The 16,654-nt window shown below is 45.7% G+C and overlaps 1 long non-coding RNA gene across 2 annotated transcripts; it reads left to right on the top strand.

Annotated features, from left to right (window-relative positions):
- The first annotated feature begins 10,800 nt into the window (after nt 1–10,800).
- Nucleotides 10,801–13,647, top strand: LOC123165057 (uncharacterized). 2 transcript variants are annotated; one of them, XR_006482746.1, is made up of 3 exons: nt 10,801–11,388; nt 13,343–13,418; nt 13,499–13,647. It is a non-coding gene; the product is annotated as an uncharacterized lncRNA (long non-coding RNA). The 2 variants fall into 2 exon arrangements; XR_006482747.1 differs by lacking the exon at nt 10,801–11,388 and adding an exon at nt 12,901–13,250.
- Nucleotides 13,648–16,654: the final 3,007 nt, after the last annotated feature.

The following is a 16,654-nucleotide window of genomic DNA, read 5'->3' as shown; positions in this document are numbered from 1 at the left end:
TGACTCTATATGAATGCCTCCGGCGGTGTAGCGGGATAGGAAATGAACCAAAAGTGACATGTATGAAAGAATTATGAACGGTGGATTTGTCACAAATACTATGTCAACTACATGATCATGCAAAGCAATATGACAATGATGAACGTGTCATGATAAACAGAATGGTGGAAAGTTGCATGGCAATATGTCTCGGAATGGCTATGGAAATGCCATATAGGTAGGTATGGTGGCTAGTTTGAGGAAGATATAAGGAGGTTTATGTGTGAAAGAGCGTATCATATCACGGGGTTTGGATGCACCGGCGAAGTTTGCACCAACTCTCAATGTGAGAAAGCGCAATGCACGGTACCGAAGAGGCTAGCAATGATGGAAAGGTGAGAGTGTGTATAATCCATGGACTCAACATTAGTCATAAAGAACTCACATACTTATTGCAAAAATCTACAAGTCATCAAAAACCAAGCACTACACGCATGCTCCTAGGGGGATAGATTTGGTAGGAAAAGACCATCGCTCGTCCCCGACCGCCACTCATAAGGAGGACAATCAAAGAACACTCATGTTTCAAATTTGTTACATAATGTTTACCATATGTGCATGCTACGGGACTTGCAAACTTCAACACAAGTATTTCTCAAATTCACAACTACTCAACTAGCACAACTTTAATATTACTTCCTCCATGTCTCAAAACAATCATCAATCATCAAACTTCTCTTAGTATTCAAAACACTCATAAGAAAGTTTTTACTATTCTTGAATACCTAGCATATTAGGATTATTTAGAAAATTACCATGCTATTTAAGACTCTCAAAATAATCTAAGTGAAGCATGAGAGATCAATAGTTTCTATAAAACAAATCCACCACCGTGCTCTAAAAGATATAAGTGAAGTACTAGAGCAAAAACTATATAACTCAAAAGATATAAGTGAAGCACATAGAGTATTCTAATAATTTCCGAATCATGTGTGTCTCTCTCAAAAGGTGTGTACAACAAATATGATTGTGGTAAACTAAAAAACAAAGACTCAAATCATACAAGACGCTCCAAGCAAAACACATATCATGTGGTGAATAAAAATATAGCTCCAAGTAAAGTTACCGATGGAAGTAGACGAAAGAGGGGATGCCTTCCGGGGCATCCCCAAGCTTTGGCTTTTAGGTGTCCTTAGATTATATTGGGGGTGCCATGGGCATCCCCAAGATTAGGCTCTTGCCACTCCTTGTTCCATAATCCATCAAATCTTTCACCCAAAACTTGAAAACTTCACAACACAAAACTCAGCAGAAAATCTCGTGAGCTCCGTTAGCGAAAGAAAACAAAAGACCACTTCAAGGTACTGTAATGAACTCATTCTTCATTTATATTGGTGTTAAACCTACTGTATTACAACTTCTCTATGGTTTATAAACTCTTTTACTAGCCATAGATTCATCAAAATAAGCAAACAACACACGAAAAACAGAATCTGTCAAAAACAGAACAGTCTGTAGTAACCTGTAACTAACGCAAACTTCTGGAACTCCAAAAAATCAGAAAAAATAGGAAGACATAGGAAATTTGTTTCTTGATCAGCAGAAATTGGAATAACTATTTTATCACGTTCTGGTGATTTTTAACAATTGTTTTCGTGAACAGAAAGTTTCTGGAAATTTCTGCAAGATCAAATAACTATCATCCAAGAAGATCCTATAGGTTTAACTTGGCACAAACACTAATTGAAACATAAAAACACATCTAACCAGAGGCTAGAACAAATATTTATTCCTAAACAGAAGCAAAAAACTAAAACTAAAAATAAAAATTGGGTTGCCTCCCAACAAGCGCTATCGTTTAACGCCCCTAGCTAGGCATAAAAGCAAGGATAGATCTAGGTAGTGCCATAGTAATAGGATAGATCATTAAAACTCATTTCATATTCTCTACGTTCAGCAGCAAGTTTTCTTTGAGGCAAGCAAAAGTAATCAAAATGGCTAAATTTAATGGGACAAAAGTCCCCAAGATCAATTTTAGGAGGTATAGGTTCCTCCTTCGGCCCTTCGTATTGCACAACCAATTCATCATTATAAGCATTCTTTTGACAGAACTTTGTGAGCCTATATTCGAGAGAATATCCTAGCTCATTATTTCGAATAGCAAAATCATCATTAAGTTCAGAAATTCTATCAACTAGAATATTGGTAGGAACCTTTTTTCTAAGGTTTTCATTAAAAGCAACATAATCTAGAGATTGAAAACGCATTATTTCCTCTTGATCAAATAAGATAGTTTCTATGGGAGGACGTCCGGCGTCCACCCTATAATGCGCAAACATTTCTTTGGCCTCTCTTATAATAAATCTGAATTCATGAGCCAAAAAGATAGTAGCGGCCCGCTTAACAGAAGAATGTTCAATGTTAGAAAATTCTAGGAAAATCCTCTGTATGCAGGGATGCATGTGCATAAATTGTCTTTCAAGTTCAACTACAAGCATGGCAATAGCGTCGTCAAGACTACTAGTTCTATGAAGAATGGAACTACCCATAGAAGGCAAAGCACCGGCACAAGTAAAGAAATCTTGAATAACTCCTTTTCCAATAATATTACCACTACCAATTCGAAATCTTTTTGTATGCAAGGTAGGGGGTTCTTCAGCAGGAGCATCAGAATTTTCCATGATATTATTATTGTCCATATCGACAATAATTTCCCCAATTTCAGACATAACGGCAGAAAGAGCGAGGGGCAAAAAGGAAAGAAGAAGGTGAACGGAAAAGAGAGGGCGAATAAAACGGCAAGGGTGAAGTGGGGGAGAGGAAAACGAGAGGCAAATGGCGAATAATGTAATGCGGGAGATAAGGGTTTGTGATGGGTACTTGGTATGTTGACTTTTGCGTAGACCTCCCCGGCAACGGCGCCAGAAATCCTTCTTGCTACCTCTTGAGCACCGCGTTGGTTTTCCCTTGAAGAGGAAAGGGTGATGCAGCCAAGTAGCGTAAGTATTTCCCTCAGTTTTTGAGAACCAAGGTATCAATCCAGTAGGAGGCTACGCGCGAGTCCCCTGCACCTACACAAACAAATAAATCCTCGCAACCAACGCGATAAGGGGTTGTCAATCCCTACACGGTCACTTACGAGAGTGAGATCTGATAGATATGATATGATAATATTTTTTGTATTTTTGTGATAAAGATGCAAAGTAAAGAAAGTAAATAAAAACGGCAAAAGAAATTGCTAAGTGTTGGGAGATTAATATGATGGAAAATAGACCCGGGGGCCATAGGTTTCACTAGTGGCTTCTCTCAAGAGCATATGTATTTTACGGTGGTGAACAAATTACTGTTGAGCAATTGACAGAATTGAGCATAGTTACGAGAATATCTAGGTATGATCATGTATATAGGCATCACGTCCGAGACAAGTAGACCGACTCCTGCCTGCATCTACTACTATTACTCCACACATCGACCGCTATCCAGCATGCATCTAGAGAATTAAGTTCATAAGAACAGAGTAACGCTTTAAGCAAGATGACATGATGTAGAGGGATAAATTCATGCAATATGATAAAAAAACCATCTTGTTATCCTCGATGGCAACAATACAATACGTGCCTTGCTGCCCCTACTGTCACTGGGAAAGGACACCGCAAGATTGAACCTAAAGCTAAGCACTTCTCCCATTGCAAGAAAGATCAATCTAGTAGGCCAAACCAAACTGATAATTCGAAGAGACTTGCAAAGATAACCAATCATACATAAAAGAATTCAGAAGATTCAAATATTGTTCATAGATAAACTTGATCATAAACCCACAATTCATCGGTCTCAACAAACACACCGCAAAAGAAGATTACATCGAATAAATCTCCACGAGAGAGGGGGAGAACATTGTATTGAGATCCAAAAAGAGAGAAGAAGCCATCTAGATAATAACTATGGACCCGAAGGTCTGAGGTAAACTACTCACACTTCATCGGAGAGGCTATGGTGTTGATGTAGAAGCCCTCCGTGATGGATGCCCCCTCCGGCGGAGCTCCGGAACAGGCCCCAAGATGGGATCTCGTGGGTACAGAAGGTTGCGGCGGTGGAATTAGGTTTTTGGCTCCGTATCTGATCGTTTGGGGGTGCGTAGGTATATATAGGAGGAAGGAATACGTCGGTGCAGCAACGTGGGGCCCACGAGGGTGGAGGGCGTGCCTGGGGGGTAGGCGCGCCCCCTACCTCGTGGCTTCCTGCTTGATTTCTTGATGTAGGGTCCAAGTCCTCTGGATCATGTTCGATCCGAAAATCACGTTCCCGAAGGTTTCATTCCGTTTGGACTCCGTTTGATATTCTTTTTCTGCGAAACTCTGAAATAGGCAAAAAACAGCAATTCTGGGCTGGGCCTCCGGTTAATAGGTTAGTCCCAAAAATAATATAAAAGTGTATAATAAAGCCCAATAATGTCCAAAACAGAAGATAATATAGCATGGAGCAATCAAAAATTATAGATACGTTGGAGACGTATCATTCCCCCTTCGTTACTTCTTTCCGATAGACCCCGAGACCACTGCTGGTACCCCTGTGATCGACTACATCGATGACGAACCCTTCTCTTGCCAGAGCAACCAGGCAAGCCCCCCCCGATCACCAGATATCGCCTATTCTTCTCTATACTGCTTGCATTAGTGTAGTGTAGCATGTTACTGCTTTCCGTTAATCCTATTCTGCTGCATAGCCTGTCATTGTTGCTAGAGTTGTTACCCTTACCTGCAATCCTAAATGCTTAGTATAGGATGCTAGTATTCAATTAGTGGCCCTACACTCTTGTCCGTCTGCCATGCTATACTACTGGGCCGTGATCACTTCGGGAGGTGATCACGGGCGTATGATATATACTTTATACTGTTACATTACTTATGATACTGTTCGGAGATGGGGGCTGAAGGGGCAGGTGGCTCCATCTCGGTAGAGGTGGGCCTGGGTTCCCCACGGCCCCCGACTGTTACTTTGTGGCAGAGCGACAGGGCAGGTTGAGACCACCTAGGAGAGAGGTGGGCCTGGCCCTGGTCGGCATTCGCAGATACTTAACACGCTTAACGAGATCTTGGTATTTGATCTAAGTCTGGCCACTGGCCTATACGCACTAACCAACTACGCGAGAACAGTTATGGGCACTCGACGTCGTGGTATCAGCCGAAGCCTTCGTGACGTCAGCAACTGAGCGGCGCGCATCGGATTGGAACGTAAGCCTGCTCTTGTATTAAGGGGGCTAGTTCTGCTTCCGGCCGCCCTCGCAACATGCAGGTGTGCAATGGGCGATGGGCCCAGACCCCTGCGCCATAGGATTTAGACCGACGTGCTGACCTCTCTGTTGTGCCTAGGTAGGGCTGCGACGTGTTGATCTTCCGAGGCCGGGCATGACCGAGGAAAGTGTGTCCGGCCAAATGGGATCGAGCGTGTTGGGTTATGTGGTGCACCCCTGCAGGGAAGTTGATCTATTCGAATAGCCATGTCCACGGTAACAGGCAACCCGGAGTTGTACCTTGACCTTATGACTACTAGAACCGGATACTTAATAAAACACACCTTCCAAGTGCCAGATATAACCCGGTGATCGCTCTCACACAGGGCGACGAGGGGAGGATCGCCGGGTAGGATTATGATATGCGATGCTACTTGGTGAACTTACCATCTACTCTCTTCTACATGCTGCAAGATGGAGGCTGCCAGAAGCGTAGTCTTCGACAGGACTAGCTATCCCCCTCTTATTATGGCATTCTACAGTTCAGTCCACCGATACTGCCCCTTTACACAGATACCCCTGCATATGTAGTGTAGATCCTTGCTTGCGAGTACTTTGGATGAGTACTCACGGTTGCTTTTCTCCCTCTTTTCCCCCTTTCCATTCTACCTGGTTGTCGCAACCAGATGCTGGAGCCCAGGAGCCAGGCGCCACCGTCGACAACGACTCCTACTACACCGGAGGTGCCTACTACTACGTGCAGGCCGCTAACGACGACCAGGAGTAGTTTAGGAGGATCCCAGGCAGGAGGCCTGCGCCTCTTTCGATCTGTATCCCAGTTTGTGCTAGCCTTCTTAAGGCAAACTTGTTTATCTTATGTCTGTACTCAGATATTGTTGCTTCCGCTGACTCGTCTATGATCGAGCACTTGTATTCGAGCCCTTGAGGCCCCTGGCTTGTATTATGATGCTTGTATGACTTATTTATGGTTTAGAGTTGTGTTGTGATATCTTCCCGTGAGTCCCTGATCTTGATCATACACGTTTGCGTACATGATTAGTGTACGATTGAATTGGGGGCGTCACAAGTTGGTATCAGAGCCGACTGCCTGTAGGAATCCCCCTTCCAACTCCTTGGCCGAAGTTGAGTCTAGTCATTGCAAAACTTTTACTAACATGGTTGTGTGGCTTATGGGCCCACGTCGCCATTGGGTGGTATTAGAATCTTTTATTCCTTGTCTTTACTCTGGGATTCTGATCTCTCTTCTATTCGGGTTAAATGATTTTGCTAACTCTAACCCTAGGTTCTCGTAATTACTTCCTTCCGGAGAGCCCCTTATTACAGATGATCGTCTGCTGCACCAGAAGATTTTTAAGATACTCTCCGATATTCTCTCGAGACTTTGTGCCCGTTGCTTTTGCAATTCCCTACCACCAAAATATCCCTATGGATAAATACTTACACCTATCGTGCTTAATTTTATTCCCAGTCGATCTTGTTATTACAAGATACCCCGAGAATACTTTGTGCCTACTGCCTTGCAGTTCTTTGCCACCTGAATACCCCTACGAATAATTTCTCGCACTGACTGAGTATCCACTCATCCCCAATTGATTCATGTATGTCACCAATCTTCAAAATACCATTCGATCTTCCGAAAATCCTCAACAGCCTATTACTCTTAAAATTCTTGCTTGATTACATTATGGTTAATCCCATAAGTCTCATAATCTTATTGGCATCCCCTGTCATTATCATTTTGATTCCGTTGATCCAATATGATGTGAATGCTCTCAATCCTCAATCAGATCCTAGAATTCATCCTTCTGGCTCAGACATCGTTTTAAACATGAGCTGGTTCTCGACCAATCGAATTGCCATCGATTGTACCCCTAAGTCTACGCAACTTATCCATCCTTAATCAGAGCGCTTGCTTCTGATCCCTTGATAGAAAATCATAATTCCTTTACATTTGAGCTTTGAATTAGTCAGTTGTTTCTATAATCTGATCTCCTTGCATTCTTTCTTCCTCTGGTTGAGTACCGATGCTCACATCAGATCCCTTGTGGACCACGAGACCCTTTGTCGTGTTTTATCCGACAACGTCCTTCATATTCAATAATCTTGTGAGCCTTTCCTTGGAAACATAATGCCTTTGTTAATTGTATCCTCTGCTTGCTCAAGCATGCTCTACTATCGATCTTGTGTTATTTATTCTTGAAATTTGTGGTATATGATCCTAAGATGCCCGATGGGTTGAACCCATGCCGTCCCCAAACCGTATGAACCCGAAAGTTTTCGCGAGTCATACTCTTCTGTTGTTTCGCCAGATAAAATTTCTACACTACAGCTTCATCAAAAGCGAGAAGTAAAATGAAAGGTTATTGATTGAAGAAGTGGGAGTCGACCTTGGGCCTTTGCGTTCATGCCCATGGACCCGATGTGAAACTTATCATCAAAGCTTCTTGTAATGATAATAATCCCCTTGTTATAGGTTCGTCCTGTATCTATGTTTGGTCCTTTGCGATCGTGGTTCCGACCATATTGTTCTTCTTTGATCCCATTCTCGGACAAGTTGAAGTACTTGTCTTCTGCAGGATTATACACCTGTCCAACCTCTATTCTGCTCTACCTTCGAGTATACCCTCTGGTACCTCGAGAATATCACAGAACTACATAACTTCTTATGAGTTCTTCATCAACTATTATTCTCGCCGATTCCTATCCCCCTCGAGTTTTGAGTTATTAGTCACTCAAGAACACCGATAAGTGTACCGATTCCGCACTGCAATTCATTACTCTAAGTAATTTTCGTTACTTATGAGTTTAATAATCCTGTCATTCCTTGCCTGATTGGCTATATCCTTATTGTGCTAAATTTTAACTGTGCTACCTGGTCCTTATTCCCGGAGCACAACTTTCGGCGATGAACTAAGCTTTCGTCAATTTCCTTGTCTTATCGTTTCACCTCGAACAACAAACTTGACCCCGAGTTTGTGTAGTATCTGTGGTTCCAATAACCTTTTGCTTCATCATTCCTTTGACTTGATGTCATCGCCGACCGATTACATCTTCATGAAATCTCTCGACAATTCTGTTGTGATCATCATCAACATTTTGAGCTCTTCCAGTATATCAATCGAATTCATGATGGGAAATACCATCCTTGCCCCTCGATGATTTGTGTTATCATCGACAACATTTTTGCCTTCCCCCAACACAAACTTGTTCATGTTTTGTGTTATACCTTGAGTTCCTTGCTATCCAGCATTTGTTCTTTACACTGGAGTATTACCATCTTTTATGTCAAGAATGTCGTGAGAATTTCACCACCTCTTAAGAATTCTTGATACAGGTGATACTTCTTGCCATATCAGTTCATTCCTTGGTCCCCGTGTTGTTTCTAACCGGAAAACCGACAATTGAACTATGATGTGCGACTTCAAAACTTCTAGCAACCCTATTGCTTTGAAGTTAATGATCGATATTTCATTCTTAGACCATTGGTTATCAAATCACCATTCTAACATTGATCATGCTACCTAAGCCCATATTTCGGGTGCACTTTTCAACCAATGTTTAACTGTGTATGTTTTCCTCGAGCATACCTCATTATATCATTTGATCTGACAAATGTTATCTCCTTGTTGTGGAAATCCATCTTTTGAAAATCTCATTGAATTGTCATTAATTTCATCAACCACCTCCTCGTCCTCTCCTTGGTTAAATGATGAACTCTTGTTTCGGAACTCGCTTCCATAGTTCATTTCCCGAGAATCTTACAATGACATCTCGACAATTTGTGTTGCACCTTTTCTTCTCAGGCATCCTGAGTCTGAGGTATCCTGACACCAATCGGATCTGAATCTCGGTCAGATATGATGGTTGGGACATATTTCCAATAGTTATAACATTGGTCTCTACATGACCCGGTAAGGTGATGTCATGCCTAGTACACCTGACCATAGGACCTAGTGTTATAGTTTCCTTTTTAACAAGGTTAACCATTTTTCCATGAGGAAATTGAATGCCTTGTTTAATAAGTTTATCCTGATGGATCCTTTGTGTATCCAAAGTCCGACCTTTGCTTGAAGACCATGTCAATGCTATCTTGAAGCATGTCTGTGGTACTCCGAATTTCAATAAGAAGCACAATGCTAAATTTTCTTTATCAATTATCCAAACACCGTTGTATGGGTAATGGCATGCAATTTCTCTCCCCTTACCTAAAGAGTCTTCTACATTATATCCTATCATGGATATCATGCTCTGCTTGTCCTTGGGAAGGATATACCCTTGAAGTATGTGCTTAAACACATTTTTCTTTCCATTGTCTTGTTTAAACTAAGAATCATAATTGTCCATTCCATTGTTTGGTTTAACTTTTCTTGAGGTCTATATGATCTAAGCAGTAATATTCTCCTGCTTATGTAAACACCTTGGTGTACAATTCTGTCAGCAAGACCCTGTTACTATAGTTGGTGACATTCCGGTAGCCACCGATGGATGAGAACTTTTCCTATTGGTCCGCCTTGTTCAACGAGCAGGAAAATGGTTCTCTTCGTCCCTCGCCCTTGGTACCGACATTGTTGCCGACATAATCGACAGGCTACCCTCTGACATGCCTTGCTTGCATGATCACGCAAAATGTCTCCGCCCTTCCTACTTTTACCCACATGGTGGGCCCATAACCCCATAGTTCCACAGGATCGAAACCTGTCTCTCCTGTACACCCCTGTTTGCCATAGTTATTCCTCGTGTTTGACACCGTATGTAATACGCGGGTCACCTTCCTAGAGATGATCTATTCTGGTATCAGACACAGTACTTATTCCCGCTGCTCTAAACCCCTTTTCATGCCCTGTCACAGGCGTCGAATAATTGCCTATGCGCTTGAAACTTCTATTTTGCACCTTCTTACTTTGCTCTCGATAATTTCTTAAATTTCAATTCGAGAGTTACTTTCCGCCACCTTCCCCGATATTATCTACCAGATAAGCAACCTTGTAGAGGTCCGTCCTTTCGTAGCTACCCCTTATCCTTTCCGTAAGTACGATGGAGATCCCGAAGAAAGGATGCATACTACTTCTTGAAGACCTGAAGCGTAGAAATGAAGACATCAACATAATGGATCGACCGCTTCGAGAAGAGCAACCAAGATTGAGAACGCTCGTTAGAATTTCGTAACCAAATCACTTCCCCCTCACTTCCCCTCTTAAATCTCGGGACGAGATTTCTTGTAGTGGAGGAGAATTGTGACGCCCGGATAATTAAGCTACAGTAAACCTCCGCTAATGATGCCACGTCACCTCGGTTACTGTTGATAAACTCGCGTTAGTTCAAAATGATTCAAATTCAAATTTTAATTAAAGGCAAACAACAAAAGTTTTCAAAAGTCAAAACTATAATGTTCTTAATGCGACAAATGAATCATGGATAATATTGGAGAAGAAACAACATCTTTATAAAATAATTAAATACCCTAAAGTGATTAAAACAACAGCAAAACAATTAATTATACTCCTATTATATTTTATAAAATACTAAACTATTTTAGCTAGGTGCCAAAGTTATTATGGCAGTGGTATAATTAATGTTACTATTTTAGGTGCTAGTTGAATGTTTTACAAAACTAAAGCAATTTGAAAAATAAAATTTAAAGATTAAACAAAAATAAAAAAGTAGAAAACCTAAACTACTGGGCGCTTAGGCCCATGTGGCTGGGGAGGCCTAGCCCAGCCGCCCTCCTCCCACCTCCTGTTCACAGGAGGGCGTGGAGGCCATCCATGGTGCCCCGGCCAGGTGCCGGCCATCCACTCCTCCCCCTCGACTACAAGACCCCCTTCGCCACTCTCCCTCGACCCCGCGACCCCGGTCAAACCCTAGCCACTACCCCCCTCTCCCCCTCGCTCTCCTCCCCGATCTGGAGAGGCACCCGACGCGGTCGTCGTCGTCGCCGCGTCGATCCCGCGGCCACCGACCGCCTCTCGTCTCACTGATGTGTCCAGCAGCTCCGCTAGCAACCGCTACGTCCTCCTCGACCACGAGCTCAAGCCGGGCCCCCCTACATCATCGGGATCGAGCTCCGTTTACCTCGGACCACTGCCGGTGATCCCCGACGATTCCGGCGCCTCCCAGACTCCTCCCAGAGCCCGCTTGTGCTCAACTACAGGGCCTCCGTGAGCCCCTCTCTCCTCCACCTCTTCCCCTTCCGTTTCTCCCGCCGTAGATCGCCGCGACGAGCTCACGATGAGCACGCACTCATCGCGCCTCTGTCTCGCACACGACTGCGCCCGACCACCGCTCGGCTCCACTCGCCACGAGCCCTGGATGCGTCCGCGCGCCTTGGCTGCCCCTGGCCACGCCCCGCCGCATCCTTCCGTGCCCGCTCGCCGTTCGCTGCCACCCGCTACTACCGCCGGCCCCGCCCTCTGTATACCCGCATGCGCATGGCTGTCACCGCTCGGCCGCTCGCGAACTGCGCCGCCCGCCGCAACTCCCGGCGTTCCTCCACCCCCATGCCACGCGCCAGCCACCGGCCCCCACTTTCCCACTTCTGCTGCCTTCCCCCTGCGCCGGCGCTCTGCTCCTGCACCCGCGCCGGACGACCCGCGCTCGTCGCCCGCCTGTGTACGCCCCGCCGCTACTGCCCCGCCCGGTCGCACGACCCTGCCGCCGCCGCCGCCGGTCGCTGGCCGCGCACGCGTCGGCTCCAGCCGCTGCTGCTACAGGGAGCCCCTCCGCTGTGGCTCCCCTGAGCCTGTCCGCCGTGGCCAAAGCCACCGCCGTTAACAGCAGGCCTAACCAGCCTTTAAAACTAACCCAACACTTAACAGACTGACTAATGGGCCCCCACTTGCTAAATAGTCTAATCTAAACAATTAAATCCATTGATAAAATTATGTCTCACTAACAATTGGGCCCCACCACTAATTGAACTAATCGAATAAATAAAATCAACACATGTGCCAATGACAGGTGGGTCCCCTTGACCCTGTTGACGAGTCAACTTTGACTGGTCAACTGTTTGACTGGCCTGCTGACTGGACCCCACTGTCATTCTAATGGGCTAGCCCCCTCCTGTGTATAAAAAGTAATTTAGGTATTTTAATTCAAATCGAGATATTTCCCTAATATTGTATAAACTTCAACAATTCGTAGAAATTAAACCGTAACTCGGATTAAAATACTTTGTACATGAAAGTTGCTCAGAACAACGAGACAAATCCGGATACGTAGCCCGTTCGTCCACCACACATCCCTAGCATAGCGAACAAGCAACTTTCCCCCTCCGGTTCATCTGTCCGAAAACGTGAAACACCGGGAATACTTTCCCGAATGTTTCCCCCCTTCGCCAGTAGCACCCACTATTGCGTTAGGTCATCCCTAGCACCGCGTATTGCCATGTTATGCTTTGTGATGTTTTGATTGCTCTGTTATTTATTGTGTTCCCCCTCCATTACTTCTTTCCAGTAGACCCCGAGACCGCTGCTGGTACCCTTGTGATCGACTACATCGACGATGAACCCTTCTCTTGCCAGAACAACTAGGCAAGCCCCCCCCCTTGATCACCAGATATCGCCTATTCTTCTCTATACTGCTTGCATTAGTGTAGTGTAGCATGTTCTGCTTTCCGTTAATCCTATTCTGCTGCATAGCTTGTCATTGTTGCTACAGTTGTTACCCTTACCTGCAATCCTAAATGCTTAGTATAGGATGCTAGTATTCCATCCGTGGCCCTACACTCTTGTCCGTCTGCCATGCTATACTATTGGGCCGTGATTCAAGATGGCAATGGGGCCCCGAAAGCCGTGTCCCTGTGGGTTTTTACCCTATTAGGGGACGGGGATGGGCATCTTTTCATCCCCGCGGGGCTGTTGTTGGGCACATTATACAACCCGACACGTTTCATGGGTTTACACCCGTTTCGGTAGTCCCCGAACCCGAAACCCGGCAATACCTGCGAAATTACATCATCTTACCCCCGAAATCTTAGAGGCCTTGGTGTGTTCACAAGATTGGATAAGAAACAAATATAAAGGTGTGTCTTTCTTTACATACAGCATAAAGTTTATCATTATCTTGCTGCAATGTTTCATAAGATGTTCATTACTACTTATTTGATTCTCATAGATGCTGACAATGAATAAGGACAAAGCTTTTGGAGTTGTCTTCAAGACATTCAAGAGGGAATGCAGGTGAAGTACAGGTACTTGCAAATTTCATATACTAATCTGCATATTTTTCTCATGTTTAACTTTAGCTTGAGCGAATTTTGATCTTCCCTAGGACTTGGCACTTTGATTTGGCATTGGAAGATTTGAAGATGGTCGTTTGGAGGCTTGGAGATGTGAAAGATGCCATGATGATTCCAACTTTAAAGTGATTTGTGAACTATAAGTTCTATTTCAGAACTTATATAGCTGTTGAACCATCTACTATTGTTTTTTTTTGAAATTTACTCAAGTTATGCTGCTGAAATGTTCTTGTTTTGCTGCTGAAATGTTATTCTTTGTCGCCACTATGTTTGTTTAAATATTTTGATTTTATCGTGGGTTGCCCGTGGGTTCCCCGAAACCCGATGGGTTTAGGGGACGGGCAGAAAACTAGCCCCGCACACGGTGATGGGGACGGGGACGGGTTTACGATTTTCTCGTGGGGATGGGTTTGGGAAGGAAAAACCCGATGGGTTTCGTCCCCGTTGCCATCTTGAGCCGTGATCACCTCGGGAGGTGATCACGGGCGTATGATATATACTTTATACTGTTACATTACTTATGATACTGTTCGGAGATGGGGGCTGAAGGGGCAGGTGGCTCCATCCCGGTAGAGGTGGGCCTGGGTTCCCGACGGCCCCTGACTGTTACTTTGTGGCGGAGCGACAAGGCAGGTTGAGACCACCTAGGAGAGAGGTGGGCCTGGCCCTGGTCGGCATTCGCGGATACTTAACACGCTTAACGAGATCTTGGTATTTGATCTGAGTCTGGCCACTGGCCTATACGCACTAACCAACTACGTAGGAACAGTTATGGGCACTCGACGTCGTGGTATCAGCCGAAGCCTTCGTGACGTCAGCGACTGAGCGGCGCGCGCCGGATTGGAACGTAAGCCTGCTCTTGTATTAAGGGGGCTAGTTCTGCTTCCGGCCGCCCTCGCAACGTGCAGGTGTGCAATGGGCGATGGGTCCAGACCCCTGCGCCATAGGATTTAGACCGGCGTGCTGACCTCTCTGTTGTGCCTAGGTAGGGTTGCGACGCGTTGATCTTCCGAGGCCGGGCATGACCCAGGAAAGTGTGTCCGGCCAAATGGGATCGAGCGTGTTGGGTTATGTGGTGCACCCCTGCAGGGAAGTTGATCTATTCGAATAGCCGTGTCCATGGTAACAGGCGACCCGGAGTTGTACCTTGACCTTATGACTACTAAAACCGGATACTTAATAAAACACACCTTCCAAGTGCCAGATATAACCCGGTGATCGCTCTCACACAGGGCGACGAGGGGAGGATCGCCGGGTAGGATTATGATATGCGATGCTACTTGGTGAACTTACCATCTACTCTCTTCTACATGCTGCAAGATGGAGGCTGCCAGAAGCGTAGTCTTCGACAGGACTAGCTATCCCCCTCTTATTATGGCATTCTGCAGTTCAGTCCACCGATACTGCCCCTTTACACAGATACCCCTGCATATGTAGTGTAGATCCTTGCTTGCGAGTACTTTGGATGAGTACTCACGGTTGCTTTTCTCACTCTTTTCCCCCTTTCCATTCTACCTGGTTGTCGCAACCAGATGCTGGAGCCCAGGAGCTAGACGCCACCGTCGACGATGACTCCTACTACACCGGAGGTGCCTACTACTACGTGCAGGCCGCTGACGATGACCAGGAGTAGTTTAGGAGGATCCCAGGCAGGAGACCTGCGCCTCTTTTGATCTGTATCCCAGTTTGTGCTAGCCTTCTTAAGGCAAACTTGTTTATCTTATGTCTGTACTCAGATATTGTTGCTTCCGCTGACTCGTCTATGATCGAGCACTTGTATTCGAGCCCTCGAGGCCCCTGGCTTGTATTATGATGCTTGCATGACTTATTTATGTTTTAGAGTTGTGTTGTGATATCTTCCCGTGAGTCCCTGATCTTGATCGTACACGTTTGCGTGCATGATTAGTTTATGATTGAATCGGGGGCGTCACATTTAGCCGGTAGGGGGGAGATGAACGCAATATCATTCACCTAGCCTTAGAGTTAGACCCCATCTCACGATCTCGAGGTAAATCAACTCTGTACTTGATACATTGATATAAACACGAGCAGGAAGTAGCGCTTTACCTCCATCAAGAGGGCCCGAACCTGGGTAAACATTGTCTCCCTGTTCCTTTTACCATCTATTCGAAGATCCACAGCTCGGGACCCCCTACCCCAAGGTCTGCCGGTTTTGACATCGACACTGGTGCTTTCATTGAGAGTTCCGTTGTGCGATCAACAGAAGGATCGATGGCTCATCTGCAGATCAACTACGTCAATGGTCGTGGGAGCGTTTATGCCCCCAGCCAGCCTTTTGTGTTCAGCAGCATGAATTTCTGCGCCGACTCGACGGGCCATCTGGCCTCCGTCGAGAACTACGCCCCAGGTCGGATCGTGACCTTCCGCGACCCCGAGTACACTGCAGACTCCCACGATGAACTCGTCTTATCAGGATGGACTCCCAACCGAATTGAAAACCTGACCGGCTCCGGAGGCTCGACTCCGGAACCAATCTCCATTGTGGCATCGCCCGAGACCTCGGGCGTAACCACCCCGGACGTAGATCCGGCTCCCACCTCTGAAGAGGCGTCAGCCTTAGAGCTGACCTCGGTACAGGACCCGAAATCGCTTCCAGATCCTCTTTGCGCCGAAGATACGTCAAGTTATTCACTGGGCATACTTCGAGTCAGCCCCGCTTATAACCAAGCGATGAATTCCGAAGTGCTGTCTCACCTCAATGAGATACGCGACCGTATCCAGAGCATGTCTATCTCGGACGGCAAGGCTTCAGTTTATGATCAGATCGGACTGAAAGCCGACGATTGGGAAATTTACCTTGTCGCCACGGTCGACGATTTAACCGACGTGCTAGACTATGGCGAGGCCACATACATGGATGAAGATGCCGATGGCCCCACAGAAAACAGCTCGCCTCTGGTAAACACCGGCAGGTGGACTACGACATCCACTTATGATGCCTACATGGTTGGCACCCCAATTCCCCCCAAGACGTCGGTGTAGATGCCGAAGGCCTAACAATGGGAACCCAGTGGTAAAAACGCCACCGCTGACAACGGCGACGCAACAGCCGAGGACGCCGACGACCCTGGGAAGGACCCTCAAGCTTCCCCAGTGCGGAACAGCATACCCGAAGGACATCCAGAGGACTTAGATCCCGATGACCTCTTTGGAGGGGGCGATGACAA

Source organism: Triticum aestivum, chromosome 7D, assembly GCF_018294505.1.
Source record: "Triticum aestivum cultivar Chinese Spring chromosome 7D, IWGSC CS RefSeq v2.1, whole genome shotgun sequence".
Taxonomy (NCBI): domain Eukaryota; kingdom Viridiplantae; phylum Streptophyta; class Magnoliopsida; order Poales; family Poaceae; genus Triticum; species Triticum aestivum.
Note: the sequence above shows the minus strand (reverse complement) of the source record. Positions and strands in the feature narration are given on the sequence as shown.